Below are 7052 nucleotides of genomic sequence, written 5' to 3' on the forward strand. Positions count from 1 at the left end.
AAAGCCTACAGCTGGTTTTCATTTCAGAGGGAAGTATTTGAGTGACTTCCAAAGACAGTTGGGACTGAACTAATGTTTTCACATTGCGGATGCTCAAGGAAGAGGACCCAAAAGTGAATGAGGAACTAAGTTATTTAAGAAGGTGGAGGCACCTTAAAGGGAGAGAGGGGAACTGGCTGCTGCCTGTAGATATGGAACAGGAGAAAAGTAGGGAAGAGAAAGAAGAGAACTGTTCAAGCTAAGGTACAACCTGGGGAAAAAGGCAAACACCCATACCACCACAGACAAACGTGGGGTGGAGACGGAAAGAAAGTTTCTCACTCATGACTAATTTACTGTGCACCCTGGGAAGTTAACTCTTTTGTGGTTGAACTTGACCAGCTGAGGCTCAGGATCATGCCACGAGGTGGTTGGTGATAGCAGGGCTCCGCACTGATGACTCATGAGCTTCCTTTCCATCCCAACCTCGCTCTTTGCAGGATGGTCCCAATCTATGTGTTGCCAGACTTTTCTCCGGATAGATCCCCAGGCCTGAATATTTCCTTTCATAGAAATAATAATGAATGTTAAACAGCAGTATTTATTTTATAATAAATAATAAACATGAATAAAAGCATAAGATACAGGACTCACTTCTCAGTTGGGATGAATAGGGGCAGTTCATGCTCGCTTCTGGGGCCACATTATGGCAATGAAGGATTTGGTTCAGATAAAATTATTCACCAAGAAAGGACTTGATCTTCATTTGGACTAGGAGTATCATTAGCTTCTTCCTTAGTCTGCTCTTCCAAAATACTGCCGAACAAGAGAGGGAAAAGGGTGAATCATTGCAAAACTGCAAATACTTGGCTGGTTAACCAGTAGTAAAAGCCATTCTCCTATACTAATCTCTTCCTCTGTGGGTTCACTTCATTTTATTTTAGTTCATGAATGAATATATCAAGTATGTTTCTTGAAATCCAAGACAAATACTTTAATTTAGAGTGAAAAGGCAAAATAATGAAGTGTTATTGATCTCTGTACCTAAAGATAACCATCACGAAGCCTGTATTTAGGGACATCAAATATTCCACAGGTGACTTTACAGTAATTTTAATATTTGACTCTACAGCTGCAGTGTAAGAGAGCCAAGAGAAGCCTAATGGACTCTGAAACAGTCCTCATTTATTGTGGCCAATAGTCTAGTATTTGTATTCTTTTTACTGAGGGGAGATTGTTCATCACAGAAGCTTAAAAATAACGCTACTATTGCTATTAAATTCATTCTTTTTAATTTCTGCTTCTGTGGAGTACCTCTCAGGCAGAGCCTGACTGAAGTGGTGCAGAGACTGGATCTATCCACATGAAAACCAGGGCTGCAAACTTTCTCATAATTTCCGCTAGATGTAAATAAAACTGCTCCAGCTCTTCAGCAGCCCTAGAGAAAGGGTGTTCTCTCCTCTGAAGGGAAAATACAGATAAACTTGAAATTCCAGAAGCTCTATTGCCAAACTTTATGCAATATTTTATCTAAATTTAACATTTCTATCTTTCCCACATGAACAACAAAACTGCTTTCAAACAGCTCAGTGGTTACATCTCTTAGATACCATTTACAGCAAGCCTTGTAAGATAGCAACTCTGTGCACAACACATTGGAAGTTGGATTTTTTTTGTGATGAAGTATATTTAGAGATAGTTAAGTAATTGTTTTGAAACTTTTCAACTCACAAAGAGAAATCCATCTGTAAGACTGAACACATGCATTTGAGATCAAAATCGCAACAACTGTAGAATTAAGCACTGGTTTTATTAAAAGATAAACTTTTGTAAACGAAGAGTACTCATTTATACCATGATCCAGTGGTACTTACAAGACACTAGCACGTTGTACAGTATTATGGTTAAAAAAGTTCACCGCAATTTCTCTTCAACAAAACAAAAACTTCGGAATTAATTTTAAAAATCTAGAAGGTTGGTCTCAACTTTATAACATTGCTAAGTAAAACTGCACGGCTTGGCAAACTGAAAATGGAACTGGAAGCTGGGTACTCTGAAGGGATTTTCAGTAAGCTGTTTCTCTTTTTCTAGATAAAATTTTCTGAATTCTTTACAAATCTATTTAGCATATAACTAGCCATCTTAAAAAACGCTAAATTCAAAACTTCTTTAAAACGTACCATTGTTTTAATTTAGAGCTAATTGATACTACAGTGAAATCCTACCTTCTGCACTAGTTACTCATACTCTTTATATTTACCCTACGCATTTTTCCCTTCCCGGCAGCACACTATAATCATGTGCACATGCATGTAAGAACATTATTGCAGTGTGCATATTATACACGTTTACAAACCATATTGTACTACGGCAGTTGGTCTAATCTGGTCCTTAGCAAAGACAATTGCTTTTCAATGTCATAGAAAGCTTCTAATTATTCTTGAACTCTCACTTCTGGAACATTGTAAGGATTAACCGAAACGGATACGCTTTAAAGAATACAGATAGCCATATCAAACTAAAGCTGACCTGTGGCGTCTTCTTATAGGAAGGGTAGGAGAGGTATACGTGCCAAGCAGCCCAGATGCTAACATCTGGAAGAAACGCTGCAAACAGCACAAGGCTCTCTGTTTGCCTGCCCAGGTGTTTCAACTGGTGGCTCTGCAGCTGCTTCTGAGTTTCTGAGCTAGTCACTGGAATACCTCGATATGCTCAAGGAGCTTTTTTCCCTTACTAAATCATAACAAAGACAAAATATATAAATATATATATTCCCAAAATCTCATATGTTTCCCAGAATATTTAGATATGATCTCAATGTGACCTTAAGGAAAACAATACTCTCTGCAGATATTGAGATTTTCCTTTGCACCTGGTTAGAAGCGACGGACTTTATTTCTATTCTTGACATCAACATCTGTAAGTTTCTGTTTTCAAACAAATTGCAGGGCTCCTCTCATTACAGCCAGGGGCAACCAACATGTACCTCTGTAGACAAGAATTTGCTTTTTAAGCATGAAATCTCTCAAATGTCTTAACAGTCCTTTTTATTATCTATTTATGATATATTTCGCTACGTGTTTGTTACTTATTTTTATTACATTTTGGTGGCATCAATCTGATTCAAATCACAGTGAAAGACGGAATTGGGGTAACTAACGGGAGCTTGAAAAATCTCTACACTCGTTGCACCTGCTTGGTCAATAAACAAAGCAGCTCAGCCTGCAACTAGCTTCACATAAACAGATTTTAAAAAAAAGTCTGACGCAGGAGCTGATCTAGCAACCTCAAAACAAAACAGTAAGGAAATCTTGGCTTCTCTGTTACGCACAACTGCAGTCCTTCGCTGAAACTGGAGGAGATTTTTTCTAAGATACAGATAAGAGGGCTGGGAAAACAGCAACCGTATGAAGAAAGTGAAAAAAAAAAACCTGGCTTGTACGCTCTGTCTTCAATGTTCAGGGAGCTTCAACCTCTTTTCTGAACCTCTCCTAACCGTAACGCCCAATATCTTCCCATAGCTATCAAATTACTACGCCTATTTTACAGACTAGAACTGGAGGCACTGGAGCCACTGAACGACATTAAACCCCACACAAAGTTCAGAGCAGAGAAAAAGACCGAATGCGGCACTGCTTCTTCTAACTTGGAAACTCTTTGACAGTTCAATATTCTGTATATGCATTATGCTGCTAAGTAACACTCATACAAAGTTAATATTGTGATGTGCAAAAAATGTTTCTAAATAAATCATAAGAAATAATCCACATCTGATGTACAAAGCTCTTTCCCTTCCTGTGTACCAAAGCAGACAGATAACTTTCTAGAGAGGCAGACATCCATAAGAAAGAAATGTTTCACTCTTTTAGAAAGAGAAATCCGTAATTTGGTAGACTCCTCTCTGGCTGTTCCTGAAGCAGCCTTTATTCAATGCAATAATTCTGTTATAAAGCTAAATAGTCATACTTATTAAACTGGTTCAATAAAAATTAAAACTACTACAGTTTTTTTGCTTTTTGGGGAGAGAGTAACATTCTCAAGAACAAATTCTGATGAAAAGCTGCATTAGAGATGATTCAGCTGCTGTCAATTCACTTTTCTGCAGCTAACAGTGACTTTAAGGCACGAATGTTGGATTGCCACAAAGAACAAAAAACTTTGTGCAAACTGAAATGCATCTGGCTGCAGCCTTTCTGTTACAGCAATTGTTTTCAGAATAAAGGAACTTATGAGAAATATTTCTGGTTTTCAGTGCTTGCTACATGCACCTGAAATGGCAGACAACATGAGGATATACTAGAATACAATCGTTAAGGAACGTCGTCGACCCTTCAGAGGTTATTGTAAAGTATGAACTCACTCCTACGTGTGCTGCAATCAGCTCATCTAGTCCTCCAAAGCAAACCACGCTGATTTAAGTCAAACCACAGGTCTTCTCTCTTACCTTTTTTTTGTATACAACATTCTTCCTACAAAGTAAGCGTGGTATTGACCTAGTCAGATACAAAGGCATGGCACTGAACACCTCCAAAAGACACAAAGGTGTTGTGCCTGTACTGAGAAAATTAGTAGGCAGAACTGTGTGTGTAACAAGGAAGAGAAGACAATGCACAAAATCTCTCTTCTTCTATAGTGCAAATGCATACACGCAACGAATGTCAGCCAGTGTACTGAAGGGATAAAGAACAGAATATCCACGAGTTCGACAATCCTGCAACAAAAGTGTTTTCCAGAGCATCACTGTCTTCTAAACGTATCTGCTACGATAATTAGCTCCGTATTTTATCCATTGCAGAGGCTTTCTTCAAAAACTTTGTGCGAGAGCAGTATCCTTTCTCTGCAGAATCCTAAAAGAGAATAAATGATCAATTTTTAATTAGGCAACTGAAGAGCAAGGACCTGAAGTCAAGAAAATTGCAGTCCACTTTTATTCCATTTTGATTCCAGCTTTCAAAGCAGCACAGGATGAACAAATTAGAGGAATGACAGAAGCCTTCTACCTCCTGGCTGACTTCATTTATGAGGTCACTCATTCAGCGGTTCCCAAGTAATGACTTCACATAGACAGCAGGGACTCTCTATGCAGCCATCGTAAAATGAATTCATACAGGTCAGCAATATCTTGCCTAGAACTTAAAGTAACTCTTTTTAACAAGAGGAAAATGCAATGCAAGAGGATTGCTTCTGAAACTGGACACAGGATAGGAAGATTCACCCCACTCCCGAAGGAAATGCTAGAACGTGTGTCCCACAGTGCAACACAGCTATCAAAGTCAATGACAGCTGGTCCAACGCAGCAAATGGAGCCCCTATCCCCCACTCTTTTGTCAGAGAGCAGAGAAAGAGTAAATTTCCAGGGCCACAAGTTTAGGGAAGATGAGGAGAACTCTATAAATCAGCAGAAAGGCATATGGAACAAGCACTGGGGTGTTGGTCGACAGCCGGCTCAACATGAGCCAGCAGGGTGCCCAGGTGGCCAAGAAGGCCAACGGCATCCTGGCTTGGATCAGGAATAGTGTGGCCAGCAGGATCGTGGGCTGTGATCGTGCCTGTGTGCTCGGCACTGGTGAGGCCACACCTTGAATGCTGTGTTCAGTTTTGGTCCCGTCACTACAAGAAGGACACTGAGGGGCTGGAGAGTGTCCAGAGAAGGGCAACGAGGCTGGTGAAGGATTTGGAGAACAAGTCGTATGAAGAGTGGCTGAGGAAACTGGGGTTGTTTAGTCTGGAGAAGAGGATGCTGAGGGGAGACCTTATTGCTCTCTACAACTACCTGAAAGGAGGCTGTAGTGAGGCAGGTGTTGGTCTCTTCTCCCAGGTAACCAGCAATAGGACAAGAGGCAATGGCCTCAAGTTGCATCAGAGGAGGTTTAGATTGGATATTAGGAAAAATTTCTTTACCAAAAGGGTTGTCAAGTACTGGAACAGGCTGTCCACGGAAGTGGTGGAGTCACCATCCCTGGAGGTACTTCAAAGATGTGCAGATGTGGTGCTCAGGGACATGATTTAGTGGTGGATTTGGCAGTGTTATGTTTACGGTTGGACTCTATGATCTTAAGGGTCTTTTCCAATTTAAATGATTCTATGATTCTAAGTACCAGTCCTGTATCCCACTCCTAAAATCCAAATCAAAGTAGTATCAAAGTCTTCATGATTCTGGGACAGATTCCAAGATGAATGGTCACATTGTCTTGTCGGAACTCCTTCCACCTAGAATTAAAAATTAGGTTGATAACGGATTTGTAGCTACTACAGTTGAATAAACAGGGACTGGAAAATAAAGAAACCATTAGAAGAATCAATATTCACCTACATTCAGAATCATTCACTGAATATGAGACTGGTCAGCAATGACAATTAATACCCACAGAAAACAGTCTTCCTGCATTATGCATTTGGTTCTGTGTTTGAAAACAAAACTACAGAAACTTACCCTCTGATGTCTAAAATGCCATTTAAAATGGGCAAAAGAATTGCAAAAAGGATTTTTTTATATGCCATTTACTCAGATGCTGAAAAAAATATGAAAGAATTAAAGACAAGTTTTCCCAAATGTGGTCATTGTAACTTTTTAGATGACAGGTGTTCAGAACAGTAGTTAATCTTATCATAAATGGATAAAGCTTAACACAGTCTTAAAGTAAAATAAAGAAGTCAAAATATTCCTCACCAATCATCCCTGCCCTCCTTGCTAGCTGGACTGATGTCCCACGGGCCAAGTGTCACTCTGTGGAGATCAGGAGGATTAGACCTACACATTCACGTCTGACTGCTGTGTGTTGAAATTTGCATTAAGTACAAGAACTCCTTTGATCAAAACATTGCATACATCAAGGGGCTCCACAGCAAAAGTGTTAGCTTACCAAAGCAGCTGAAGGGATTTGGGGAGGGATTTGACAGAGAACAGAGTGATGACGCTACTGTCACAGTTCCTGCAAAAAGCTGACTTGATCTGATTAATGACAAAGAACCAGAACTGCGTAAGGACGAAAGAAAAAAAAAAAAAAGTTTTTTCAATACCAGTTTGACTAAATGAAAATATAAGGATCGCGGGTTGGCTCAGAACCGGAAGA

General features: G+C 39.7%; 1 long non-coding RNA gene across 1 annotated transcript; it reads right to left on the reverse strand.

Moving 5' to 3' along the window:
• Window positions 1–1785: 1785 nt before the first annotated feature.
• Window positions 1786–6688, reverse strand: LOC142360810 (uncharacterized). Its single transcript, XR_012763363.1, has 3 exons — window positions 6650–6688; window positions 5881–6189; window positions 1786–4826 (listed from the first exon to the last, which is right to left on the reverse strand). It is a non-coding gene; the product is annotated as an uncharacterized LOC142360810 (long non-coding RNA).
• Between the last annotated feature and the right edge of the window lie 364 nt (window positions 6689–7052).

The sequence above is a fragment of the Opisthocomus hoazin genome, chromosome 3 (assembly GCF_030867145.1).
Source record: "Opisthocomus hoazin isolate bOpiHoa1 chromosome 3, bOpiHoa1.hap1, whole genome shotgun sequence".
NCBI classification, from domain to species: Eukaryota; Metazoa; Chordata; class Aves; order Opisthocomiformes; family Opisthocomidae; genus Opisthocomus; species Opisthocomus hoazin.